This window comes from Cynocephalus volans, unplaced genomic scaffold (genome assembly GCF_027409185.1).
Source record: "Cynocephalus volans isolate mCynVol1 unplaced genomic scaffold, mCynVol1.pri scaffold_35, whole genome shotgun sequence".
Taxonomy (NCBI): Eukaryota; Metazoa; Chordata; class Mammalia; order Dermoptera; family Cynocephalidae; genus Cynocephalus; species Cynocephalus volans.
Genome location: NW_026902463.1, coordinates 6,084,999 through 6,099,153, shown reverse-complemented (window position 1 = coordinate 6,099,153; position 14,155 = coordinate 6,084,999).

The window sequence follows — 14,155 nt, the reverse complement described above, 5'->3', positions numbered from 1 at the left end:
CATCCGTGTTGAACAGCGCTATACACACTCTCAGAAGGCAAGTTTATTCCTGCAATCTTCTCCAGGGCACCCACTCCCACACTTGATGCAGAACTGCAGTTTGGCGTGATCACCTCCACTGTTAGCGTCAGGCTGGAAGCTGCCACACACCCCTCTAACAGGATTCCCACAGCCACTCTGCTTCGGGGTCTGGTCTGCACTGACCTGCAGCCCAGGCATCACCGTGGCCAGAGCCATGCTCACCTCGCAGTGCTGGAGCCACCTGGCTGCCCGCCACAGTCTGCTTTTCTTTGTCCTGAGATTGTGTCCAAACAACGTCTCCCACCCGCCCTGCCCTGCAGCTTCTGCGCAATGTCCCAAGTTTCCAGTGGGAAGTGGGTGGAGGTGAGGTGTATCCGAGCTGGCCTGGTGTGAGGAGGAACGAAGGACGCTGTGCCTCGTGGTCACTCCACACCACCACCTACCTGCCCTGCTATTGGCCCTCCACCAAGGAGGAAAATGAGAAGCCAGGAGGACACAGCCTGGGCCCGAGTCACCGCGGCAGCAGAGCTGTCCACTTGCATCCCTAGATGCTGACATGAGGGAACGGACGCCTCCTCCTTCCAGCCCCTGGTGCATCGGGACTCTTTGTAACCTCGACGTTTCCCTAAACACAAAGTTGCTTTGCAAACCCCTCCCCAGTGGTAACAGAAAATGAGACTTAATGTAGCTCACACTTCCTCAACCACAGCCCACGCTGCAGAGATGTGTCTCAAGACCATTACTCACGCGACGGTGCTTAAAGGCATGCCCTCGGGAAGAACCCTCGGGTCCAGCCACTCTTTGCAACTGCCTGAGCTTTCCTTGTTTTAAACATCCATTTCAGTCCCATTGAGCCTAAGGCAGCAGTGCCATCATGTGTCTCGTACTGGCACAGCCTCGCTGCAGACAGGCTCATACTCTTCCAGTCCTTCTAGGTATTCTTTGGTGGCATTAGACCTTTACTGGTTAATATCAGAACTTTGTCACTTCTGTGTTAGAGTATTCACTGTTCCTACCACTTAAACTCTGCACTGGAACTAGTTTGTTGTCCTTTGCTTACTTCTGAAATGGGGGAACTTCCTGTGAGGACCAGCACTCGAGCTCTGTGGTTGAGCTAAATTGCTGCTTTGCTGCTGATTCTCTGGGGAAGGCTTTTTGTGCAACTCAGGATTTAATTGTGGTTACAAGATGGCCTTGTAGGTGTCTGGGTGCCAGTGTGTGTGCGGCAGAGGGTATCTGCTTAAGCGTGGTGAGGTCACCTGACCCTCGCGGGGACATGCTTTGTGCGTGCGGCGTGAGGGCGCCCGATATTTTGGAGACCTGCTTAGTGCTTTTGAGGAATACAAACTTTATCGGTGTGACCTTAAGGCGTGCGTCCCTCCGTAGGGGAGATGGAAAAACAGTTAGTGGTTGTCAGAGATTTAGGCGGGGGACGTATTCCTGTGAGTAGAGGGAGGTCACGTGAACCGCAGTTGGGGATCATGCTCCATTAGGGTGCAGGCCTCATGGCCCGCGGGCATCCTGCTACCTGACGGGTGATGTCCTTCGCTCTGATGGGGAAGACATGTACTTAAAGGGTGAAGGTGCTCGGCCTTCGGGGACGGACCTCGTCCGTGAAGTTTGAGGGCTCCAAATCTTATACGTGTCCTGGTGAGGGTGCGCGGCCCACGGTGCGGACCTGCGCCTTTCGAAGTGAGGTCTCTAGGCCTTACAGGTAGGTGTCCAGGTGAAGCGTGCGTCTCTACCGCGTAGGGACCTGCTCAGTGCAGAGGCAGGGCGTGCTTCCCGCGGTAGACGAGCACACTCCATTCGGAGGGAGGGCATACGGCCCGCCGGAGTCTTGTTCCCTGTGAAGTGAGATGATGTGACACTCGCGGGAACGTGGGCCAAGCGTATGGTGTGAGGGCTCTCGGCCCTTGTCGTGACGTTCTCAGTGCGTCACGGTATAAGGCCAGCGCGGGGAACTGCTGCACCGTGTTGGGTGAGGGCATTCCACTGGCTTCTGGGACCTGCTCCGTCAGGGCTAAAGGCGCGGGACCCGCTTTGGTGACATCACGTGACCCTGGCGCGGACATGTTCCCTGCGTGCGGGGTGAGTGTGCGTGGCTGATTTGGATACCTGCTTACTGCGTTGGGGGACTAGAGACTTCATCGGTGTCCCCTTGAGGCATGCGTCCCACCCTAGGGACCCGTTAATGGTAGAATGAGGTTGCACGTCCCGCAGTGGGGTGTCATGCACCATTCGGCTGCAGGGCCCGCGTCCCGCGTGTGTCCTGCTCCCTGTGGGGTGAGATCCCGCGGTCCGCTGGGGGCGACCTGCTCCTGAGGGGTGAGGGCGCTCGACCCCCGGGTGTTCTGCTCCCTGCGGGATGAGATTCGGCGGTTCGCTGGGGACCACATACTCTAGTGGTGAGGGCGCCTGTCCCGCGGGGTTCCTGCTCCCTGTAGGGTGAGGTCCAACGTTCCGCTCTGGGCGACCTCCTCTTCAGGGGTTATGGAGCGGGACCCACGGGTTCCTGCTTTCTGTGGGGTGAAGTCTCGCTGTCCCCTAAGGGCGACATGCTCTTCAAGCGCGGGTCGCGTGCCCCCCTGGGGTCCTGCTCCCTTTGGCATGAGGTCCTGCGGTCAGCTTGGGGCGACCAGATCTTCAGAGGTGAAAACGCGCAACGGGTGTCCAGCATCCTGTGGGCTGAGGTCCCGCGGACGGCTGGAGGCGACATGTTCTTCAGGAGTGGGGCACGCATCCCGCTGGTGTCCTGCTGCCTGTGGGTGAGGTCCCACGGTCTGTGGAGAGGACATGTTCTTGAAGGGTGAAGACGCTCGGCCCGCGGGGACGGACCTGGTCCTTGAAGTGGGAGGGCTGCAAATCTTATACATGTCCAGGAGAGGGCGCCTGGCCAACGGTGCGGAGCTGTGCCTTTCGGAGTGAGGTCTCTAGGCCTTACAGGTAGGTGTCCAGGTGAGGCGTGAGTCCCTACCGCGTAGGGACCTGCTCAGTGCAGAGGCAGGGCGTGCTTCCCGCGGTAGACGAGCATACTCCATTCGGAAGGAGGTCATACGACCCGCGGGAGTCTTGGTCCCTGTGAAGTGAGATGATGTGACACTCGCGGGAACGTGGGCCAAGCGTACGGTGTGAGGGTTCACGGCCCTTGGTGAGACGTTCTCAGTGCGCTATAACAGTATAAGGCCAGCGCGGGGAACTGCTGCGCCGTGTTGGGTGAGGGCATTGCACTGGCTTCTGTGACCTGCCGCGTCAGGGCTAAAGGCGTGGGACCCGCGTTGGTGACATCACGTGATCCTCGCGGGGACATGCTCCGTGCGTCCAGGGTGAGTTCATGCAGCTGGTTGGGAGACATGCTTCGTGCTTTTGAAGACTACAGATTTTATTGGTGTCTGCTTGAAGTGCGCATTCCACAGAAGGGAACTGCTCAGTTTAGACTGAGGTCGCACGTCCCGCGGTGTGGGATCATACTCCATTCGGGTTCAGAGCACACGGCCCGCGTGGGTCCTGCTCCCTGTGGGGTGGGGGCCTGTGGTCCGCTGTCGGTGACCTGCTCTTGAGGGGTGTGGGCCCGCGTTCTGCGAGAGTGGGGAGGTGGTGATGTTCCCCTGCCGTGTGATGGTGCGAGGCCCACTGTGGGTACGTGCTCCATGAAGAGCGTGGCTTGCGTGTCGCCGGGCACGGCATCAGCTTCTTTTGGTTGGAGGGTGCGCGGCCTTCGGGAGTTCCTGCTTTGTGTGGGATAAGAGCGTGTTTGCCAAGTCAGGGTGACCTGCTCCGTGTGGGGCGAGAACTCCAGACCTTATCCGTGTCAGGGTGTGGGCGTACGCCTCGCAGAGGTCCTGCTTGGTGCATAGTGAGGGCGCGCACCCCGCTGGGGGCCGTGCTTTGTGTGGGCTGAATGCTCCAGACTGTACTGGTGTCCAGGTTAGGGCTCTCAGTCGCTGGTTGGGCGGGATATCTGAGCACAGATAAAGGGGGTCATCCAGGAGTGCTTTCCTAGGGTATTCTGCAAATACTATGGTCGGTAAAATTCGTGTCCGAGGGACGTTGGTTTTAAAAATTCAGTTTATGGTGTCTGGCGTTTGCTTACTCGGAAAACTTCACTGCAGTTAAGCAAAGTGCAAAAAAATGTATTGGATCTCTACGTAACCCACCAGGTGGTGTGTGTATTCTTTTCTGTTTTGCACCATATATTTTGTCTCACGTGTTTTTAAATCTCAAACCTGAAATCCTTCCCCTGCCCCGGTTTTTCAGGTTTGGATTTTACACCACAGGTGCGCAAGCTGCTCTCCACGTCGGAATCCAGCTTGCTGCTCATTTCCTATGGCCCATGAGCTAAGAGTGGGTGTACATCTTTAAATGTTTTTTTTTTTTTTTTTAAATCGAAAGAGGAATAGTATATGTTGCCATGTGACTGTCACATGACGTTTAATTGTCAGTGCCCATGAGTAAAGTTGATGGGAACGCAGCTATGCTGTGCGTTTGTGTGTTGTCTAGGGCTGCCTTTGCCCTGCAAATGCAAAGTTAAGTTCTGGACAGACAAAGCCAGAAATATTTACTATCTGGCCCTTTACAGAACAAGTTTGCCAACATCTGCTTTAAATTATAGGATGACACTTTTTACAGACATCTAAGCTAGATTTTGCCATTTTGTTTAACTTTTTATGTTGGAAAATTTCCAGCATATGTGAATGTAGTAAATGATATATAAATGAATAAAATAAATTCCTCTTACCCTTCATTCAGCTCATCTACACACCCCCTCATCCTCCTCACTGGATTAATTTTAAGCAAATTCCAGAACTTTTATCATTTCATCCCTACGGATTCCAGTGTACAGCTCTAGAAGACAAAGACTCTTAAACATATATAACCTTAATATCATTATCACTTTAAAATGATTAAAACCAATTCTTTAATGTCATCAGTGTATGTTTAGTTGTATCGTAAGTGTTTTTGTTGTTTTTTGTTTTTGTTTTGTACAATAGATTTCTTTGAATCGGGTCAAAATACTGTCCACACTGGCAATTGGGTGATAGGGGCTGACCATTTTGGAATCATGTATCTGCAGAATGTTTGTCCTTGAAGGCTGTTAGGTATTTGCTAACTGCCCTCCATACCCCACCTTGTGCAAGTTTCTGGGCACAGGGCTGTGTGTCTAGGGCCCAGCTATTCTGTCCCCTTACCCACATTGCCAAAAACGTGACTGAAGGCGCTCAAGAAACTTGACTTCAAATAAATGCATTGCAACCTCAAGTTACTTTATCAGACTTGAGGATTAATACAGGGAAGCAATATTTCCTTTTTATTTGGCGTAAAATCACTTGCGTGCAGGCTAATTCAATCAAAACTGCTTTTCTTCCTGATTCTACTAAGTCGTTTTGGAAAAGCATCTTAATAGTAACTTAGTTTCTATAACTTGAATATCTGGAAGTAAATGTGTACCCAGACATCTTTTGAGGGTTAGTGAATTATTATGCGTACATCCTTTAGCCTTAGAAAGGGTGGTGGATAGTGTTGTGAGGAAATGAGGAGAAAGCAGATGTCAGAAGAAAGCTGGTGACCTGTCCCCTTACAGAAAGATAAGAAATACGATGCCTACCTCATTGGGCTTTTATTGAGCTCAAAGGAGTGCTATGTGCCAAAAATTATGTACAGAAGAAAGGCATTATTTTTATTAGCAGTGGCTTGATAATGAGAAATAGTATGTCTTAGTGTCCCCAGTTCTCCTTTAGTAGTGTATTACATAGTGTATGTTTAAACAAAGGGTATTGTATTACCTAATGAAAAAAACATAATATGTACCGTAAGTGTGTGCGCTGTTTTAAGTAGCATTAGATATTTGGGTCTAATAACAAGGGAAACTCACAAATAACAAATCTAAAAAGCAAATTATTGAGAGCTAATTTGTGAAAATCTTAAATGTATTTTTTTAAAAAGAATGAAGGATTTATATATTCAAACTTCCAAACTGTGCTTTATGAATAATTCATTTTCAAATGAGGTATAATTAACATGGACATTAAAATTGCAGCTGAGAAATACAGATTGCTCTTCACAACATCACGTTGCAATGCCAAGCAAACAATATAAAATATATATATATATATAGATAGATAGATAGATAGATAGATAGATAGATAGATAGATATATCTATATATATATATATAGATATATCTATCTATCTATCTATCTATCTATCTATCTATCTATCTATCTATCTATCTATCTATCTATCTATCTATATATATATATATATAGGGATGAGACTGTAGCCAAAGATGGTTCAATTTGAAATCAAAGTGCATGGGATTGCCTTGCTATCATAAGAGTTATTTCCTGAGTAATGCAGTATATTTTCTTTCTCTCTCTCTGCACACTCCAATATGTGTAGATTTTTCTAACTTCCTTCAATTCCCTTCTCTTCCATTCCATCCTCTCCCCTCCCCTTCCCCTCTCTTCCTCCCTTCCTTTCTATCATCTATCTCTATCTGTCATGCTTATCTTCTATCTATCATATCTACCTAGCTTCCTTACTATCATATCTGTTGTCTGTCTGTCTGTCTGTCTGTTAATCTATCTGTCTGTCGGTCTGTCTGTCTATATCTATATCTGTCCATCTATCTATCTGTTATCTATACAAAGCAACTAAAGTCAGCTTTAGATTTGAATTAGAATCAGACACCAAGCATCATTTAATTCTCACGTAGGTATCATAATACGTTCTTCGGTGTTGTTCGGACTCCCAGATTTCGTTGAGAACATCTCCGATGTGAACGGAACAGACATCTGGCCTGCCTCTCTCTGCATGGGGAGTGCGGTAGGTGCGCCCACCTTTGTCCCCCTCTCCACCCTACTTGCGTTCTTGTCACACTGCTGTCCTCGAAGTGCAGCCCCAGCAGCCCCTGGGCATCTGCTAGAAATGCAAGTTCTCAGGCCATGCCCCAGACCTACTGATCAGGAACTCTGACACGAGCCCTGCCAGGTCTATGTTTTAATAAACCCTCCAGAGGATGCTAATGCACACGCAAGTGTGGCTTCTCCACCCGCAGCCCTGGAAGCACAAGTGTGTGCCCTTACCATACTTACCCTAAACGGAGCCACAAGCACACAAAAATATTATCAATTAAGTTAAGGAAATATATTTAAATATACATAATTGTAACATATAAATATTTTATATTTAACTTATATTCCACAAACATTTAATATTCAAACATATTATGTTACATATAATAATAACATATACTAAACATATTCATGGTTTATAAACCATGAAATAAATAAATATGTATAATACACATGCAGACGTTATGCTCTGTTCACCAAGTGGATGCTCAAGGGAGTGATGTAAAGCTTACCCAGGTGGTGCTGATTCTCTGTCCTGGAGCAGAATTGCCCGCTTCCTTCCTTCCCTTCCATGGCCTCCTGATGAAGCATCTGTCTCAGCCCCCAACGGCAAGGCTTACTGATCTTCCAACACCCTGAGCCCCCTTCCATCCCCTTCTACTTGGAACGACTTTCTGAGTCTTTTCTGCCTGAACTCATTCATTCCCAGAGAAAAAGCTTCTACTTCCTAGCCCCTAGAACCCTCATGGCAGTTTAAACTGCACTTCTTAGAGCCTTGTCTACTGTGCCTGCAAGTGTGCCAGAAAGTGGGTTTGTCAGTCAGGTCCAGCTGAGCAGACAGAGGATAGAGGCCACAGCCTGCCCTCAGTTCCAGACCTACGCCAAATGTGTGCCAGGAGCCGTCCTGTGTTGCCTGTCATCTCACGGCTGGGCTGGACATCTCCTGCCTGTCTGAGGGAGCTTTGATGCTGGGCTCTTCCTGGTTGCAGATGTGGATCCAGCTGCTGTACAGCGCCTGCTTCTGGTGGCTGTTCTGCTACGCAGTGGATGCCTACCTGGTGATATGGAGATGGGCAGGACTGAGGAATGTGCTGCCAGAATGAGCTGGGATTTCTGCCCTAGTTCCATCTCATGAGGGAAGTGTGGAGCTACCACCGAGCATTTGAAAGTGTTAAGGCAGGTGCCCTCAGTCAAACTGTCATCTGGCGCCTCCACCCAGAAATATCTAGGATAGCTCATTTGTGTCAGAGGCCAAAGGCAGATTCAAAATATTGAGGAGTTCAAAACCTTGAAAATAAATAATTCAAGAAATTAAATATTTGGTACTGAAGAAATACTAAGAAACGATTAGTGCAAATATAAGCAATTTTTGATTGTATATAAAGGTCGGAGGAAAAACATTCTTCTGATAATATATTGACACTTTATGCTAAACACAGAATTGAGACACTGGAGTTTCAGGTGGCTGTCAGGAGGGGATCACACAGTGGCTAATAAGTTGGGCACTGGTGGCTTTGAACTCCTGCCCAAGTGCTCGGTAGCTGTGTGACTGTTGGCAAATTGCTTAACCTCTCTAGACCTCTGTTTTCTCAGCTGTTAAATGGTACCCACCTCATAAGGCCACTGGCAGGAGCAAGTAAATGCAGTGAAATATGTACATGGACAGTGCCTGGCACATAGTAGGCTCTCCGTAGGAGTCGCTGCTACTGTAGCTGGGATGTGAATGTGTGTTGAGGAAACAGCAACACACAAGAGAACTTGTGTGACAGACATGCTGGACGCAGAAGGGCAGGGCGAGCATCCAGGTCTTCTGGCTCCAAGTCCAGGAAGCATTTGTCCCCCACCAAGTTCAGGGTCTGCTCGAATCAGGGCCCCTTTGGATGGAGCCCCTGCGTGCTTTCTATCAACAATTTTACAAAGTTCACACGTTAAAAAGGGTAAAATCCAGCAGTTTTTCGTATATTCCCACTGTTATGCAACCATCACCATCATTTAATTTTATGATGTTCTAAACATCCCCAGAAGAATCACTGTGCCAGTTACCAGTCATTCACCATTCTACCATCCTTCCAGGCTCTGGCAACCACAAATCTACTATCTGTTTCCATGGATTTGCATGTTCTGGACATTTCATTTAAATAGAATCATAAAATATGTGACCTTGTGTGTGTGGCTTTTTAAACAGCATAATATTTTCAAGGTTTATCCATGTTGTAGCAAGTGTCAGTACTTTATTCCTACTATGGTCTGAATATTTGTGTCCCCCCAAATTTTGTATGTTGAAATGGTCTTAGGAGGTGGGGCTTTTTGGGAGGTGATTAGATCAGGAAGGTGGAGTCCTTGTGAATGTGGTTAGTGCTTTTATAAACGAGACCCCAGAGAGTAGTCTTGTCCCTTCCACTGTGTGAGGAGACAGAAAGTGTCATCTGTGATCCAGAATGGTCCCTCAGCAGACACTGAATCTGCCAGCACCTTGATTTTGCACCTCCAGCCTCCAGAACTGTGATAAATGTAACATCTGTTGTTGATAAGCCACCCAGTTTTTGGTATTTTGTTACAGCAGCCCAAATAGGCTAAGACAATTCCTTTTTATTGCTGAATAGCATTCCGGTGTATGAATATGCTATATTTTGTTTTTTTCATTTATCAGTTGATGAGCATTTAGGGTGTTTCCATTGTGCTTAGTATTAGGAATACTGCTTCAATGAACATTTGTATACTAGTGTTTGTGTGAACATGTTTTCATCATATACTCCTGGATATACACCTGGGAGTGGAGTTGCTGAACCACATGGTAACTCTAAGTATAATCTTGTAAGAAACTGCTAAACTGCCCTCCAAAGTGACTGCGCCATTTTGCCCGCAGTGTATGAGATCCAGTTTCTCCCCAGCCTCGCTAACACTTCTTATCTGTTCATTTGTTTTAATTTTAGCTGTCCTAGGGTGGGTGAGGTGGTAACTCATTGTGCTTTTGATTTCAGCAGTTCCTAATAATGTTGATCATCTTTTTGTGTGCTTGCTGGCCATTTGCATACCTTCTTGTAGAAATGTCTATTCAACTGTTTTGCCCATTTTTAAATTGGATTATTTGTCTTTTTATTATGGAGTTGTAAGGGTCCATTATATATTCTAGATACAAGTACCTTATTAGATGTGTGATTTGCAAAGTTTTTCTCCCATTCTGTGTGTTGTTTTTCCACTTACTTCATGGTATCGTTTGAAGCACAAGAGCTTTTCATTTTCATGAAGTCCAATTTAAAATTGTTTTTCTTAAGTTTATTATGCTCTTGCGGTCGTATTTAAGAAACCATTGCCTAACCCAAGGTCACAAAGAGTTATACCTATGTTTTCTTATGGTTCAAACACTTCCATTCGGTCTGCATTAGTCTATTTCTGCTGCTTATAACAAAATCCACAGAACTGGGCAATTTATAAAGAACACGAAATTTATTGCTTACAGTTTCTGAGCCTGGGACATCCAAAGTCCAGGGAACACATCTGCTGAGGATCATGGTGGTGACTTCAGTGACGTGGGGTATCACATTGTGAAATAGCAGAGAAGAGAGAACAAGAGACCAACTTCCTCATTCTCTCTCCTTTTAAAGCCCTCAGAACCACGCCTCTGACCACCATTACTAATGCATTCACTACTGCACGGTCCTACAATCTAATCACCTCTTCAAGTCCCCACCTTCCAATTACCATAATAGGATTTCCTACTGCATAACGGTCACAGTGGGCGCCAAGTTTCTAATACATGAAACGTGGGGGACACATTTCAAGCTTCAGTGAATTTTGGGGGGACATAATTCAAGGCATTACAAAGTCTATTTAGGTCCATTTTGAGTTAATTTTTGTGTACAAGTGAGGAATGGGTACATCGTTATTCTATTGCATATGGGTTTCCCTTTGTTCCAGCACCATTTTTTGGATAAATTCACTTTTAAAACAAACATCAGTAAACAAATAGAGATTATATGCAGATTGTAGAATATATTGAGTAGTCTAGCTAGATCCCTGTTCTAAAATCATTGACGTCACTTATATGTGTCACATCATCATTATCTTTGATCTCTCTCGCCTTTCTTTTAGTGCTTACTTCATTATCTATGGTTTTTCCTTCCTTTTTTTTTTTTAACTTATATACCAAATTCTTACACATCTGTATAGAACACAGATATGCCTGGCTGTGAAAATCCTCCAGAGAAGATGGTCAAAACCAAAGGCAGCCAACCAGGTGGATCAGTGAGGATATACAATTTTCTTTTGTGTGTGTGTCCTTGTCTGGTTTTCGATCAGAGTAATGCTGGCCTCATAAAATGCGTTCGGAAGTATTCCTCCTCAATGTCTAGAATAATCTGAAGATAAGTGGTATCAACTCTTCTTCAAAAGCTTGGTAGAATTCAGCAGTGAAACCATCAGGTCCTGGACTTCCTTTTAATGGACGATTTTATATAACTGATTCCATTTCCTCACTTGCTTTTGGTCTGTTCAGATTTTCTACTTCTTCATAATTGTATTTCTTCAGGAATTTATTCATTTCCTCTGTTATCATATTTGTTGGTGTATAGTTATTCATAATAGACCCTTATGATCTTTTGAATTTTTGTGGCATCACCTATAATGTGTCATTTTTTATTTCTCATTTTATTTATTTGAATCTTCTCTTTTTTTCTTGGTTAATCTGGCTAAAGTTGGGCCAAGTTTGTTTATATTTGGAAAAAACAACTCTTCGTTTAATTGACCTTTTCAATTGTTGAAATTTCTATTTCATTTATTTCTACTCTGAGCTTACTAACTTCTTTCCTTCTGCCAATTTCGGGTTTAATTTGTTGTTCTTTCTCTAGTGCCTTTAGGTTGTTTATTAGAAAACTTTCTTTTTCTATAAAGGAATTTAGTGCTGTAAACTTTCCTCTCCAAACTGCTTTTGCTGTGTCCCATAGGTTTTTGTATGATATGTTTCCATTCTCATGTGTGTCATAAAACTTTTTAATTTCCCTTTTAATTTCTTCATTAAACCAATGGTTGTTTAGGAGGGTATTGACTAATTTCAAAGTATTTGTATAGTTTCTAAGTTTTTCTTGTTCATTCTAGCAAATGCTGTTGAGTAGGGTATGGATAGGGCCAGAGGAAAGGTAGTGATCCAGCTGGATGAACAGGAAATGTGGGTGTCACAGAGCAGCTGCACAGCATGTCCTCAATATGCCCGCTAGTGGGTGGATAAGGGGAATGGTTTTTTCACTAATTTAGCCTGTGTTCCCGTGCTGGGCTAACCGATGACATAGTCAAAGGAATCCTTGGAACCTGACTTTGCTCAGATCCTTATCCATATCTCCACACAGTTATGTGTCACTTAATGTTGAGGATCTGTTCCATGAAATGTGTCATTAGGTGGTGTCATCACTGCGTGAACATCATAGAGAGTACCTACACGAACGTAGATGGTATAGCCTAGTACACACTTAGGCTATATGGTATACTCATTATAATCTGATGGGACCGGTGTCGTGTATGCTGCTCATTGTTGGCTGAAATGTTGTTATGCAGAGCATGAATATACGTGTGTGTTTGTGTATTTTTTCCTTTTTGCAAAACTTGTTGCAGCATGCATTGAGGTCACAAGACACCCAGGTATAAAATAGAAAAGACAGACACGATTTTCTCAGGACCCTGTGGACAGCTCAGCCATGTGACATTTCCTTTCACATCAAGATTAAGTATCCCTTTCATTCTAGAAGAGCTGTTCCAGAAAGGATCTGGATTTGGACTTTTGGAGTCACAAAGCTGCAGATGCACTTAGAGCACCCTGTGACCTTGGTATCTGGGTTGCCCAGGGGTCTCTGATAGTTGTTGCTGTACCTTCTTAATCTCTCCTTGAGCATTCTCTCCAACCTGATGAGGCACAGCTCCACCTCTCATTTTAGAAGCAGAGAGGCTAGCTACTTGCTTTTACATCCTCTCTTGCAGCTAGAGCAGGGTGCATGACTTGACAGTGCCAGTCAGATATGTCTCCCGAGTCTCTGAGTTAGAAGTGAGTGCCCAACGGAATGGGTGGCAGAGAAGCGGTTCTGAAGGAGCAGTGGCAGCAGTAGTGGCAGCAGGCAGGTCTGTGCTGGGAGGTGCATTGAGTGCTTTGAGGGGAGGGTCCAGGGTCCAGTTTCAGGGTGTGGGCAGTATCCACTGCTTTCTTTGTCATCCTCTTGGCCAAGATTTGCAGCCTGATGTTGGCAGTTCTGTGTAGCTGCCATATTGGTTCCCAGAGATTCTCAGGCTGCCGCAATCCCTCTCAATACTTTTTGGTTTCCGTTAGCCAGTCAGTTTCTGCAGCTTGCAAATCAGAATCCCGACTTATCTGATTATGCAGTGAAAGGGACCCCTCCAAGACAGGACACTGAGCATCACCAGCGTACGCCCAGAGCATGATGCTTTTGACTGGGGTGAGCTGCGAGAGGAAGAGGGTGAGCGGACACCTTCTCACAGCAACTCGACACTCACTGGGCATGGAAAATGCACATCAGAGACGTCGTGTATAAAGTCGACCTAGGGAACAAGGAGACAATGATTGAGCAAGCAAAGGAAGAAATGAGATAATTGGCTTGGGGCCATTTCTGTGGAAGCCTCGTTGCTGCAGGGGCCGTAAAGTCACAGGAGGCTTGTTTTGTTATTGTTTTCATGATGACCGACGTTAGAGCACGTTGAGATGCTAAGGGGAATGATCCCGTGGAGGGAACACGATGATGATAGTGGGATGGAGGGACAACTGCAGGAGGGACGTTCTCTCTTCAGGGAGAGCAGGAAGTGGGACATATAGCCAGGAGTCTGGGCTGGTCTGTGAGGATGAGGCTGTGACAGAGGGGAGTCTGGCTCTAAAGATGAAACTGTGACCACGAGGCAGCTCCCATCTGACTTTAATTTACTGGCCATTTTATCAGCCAGTTTAGTTGTCACACCATCAAAAGCTTTAAGTCTACTCATCTCCCCCAGTACAGAGTAAGATATCACCATCATCGTCACCGTCTACTACTGTGCAGTGATGGTAGGATATATACACCCAGCTACTGTCCTGAGTGTCTCTGAATAAGTACCTTCTGCTTGAGGACAACTATATTCCTAACCAAGGCCTCAATCTTTAGAGTGTTAACATCAAGTCAGGTCACTGCAAACACAGCATTCGTTCTCAGAATCTCTTTAGCTTCTTCTTCTAAGAGTTCTTCCTGAAATAACAGGAGTGGAACATTCTACTCTTAACTGGGTCTGGCGAGCTTCTGGCAAAATAATGCT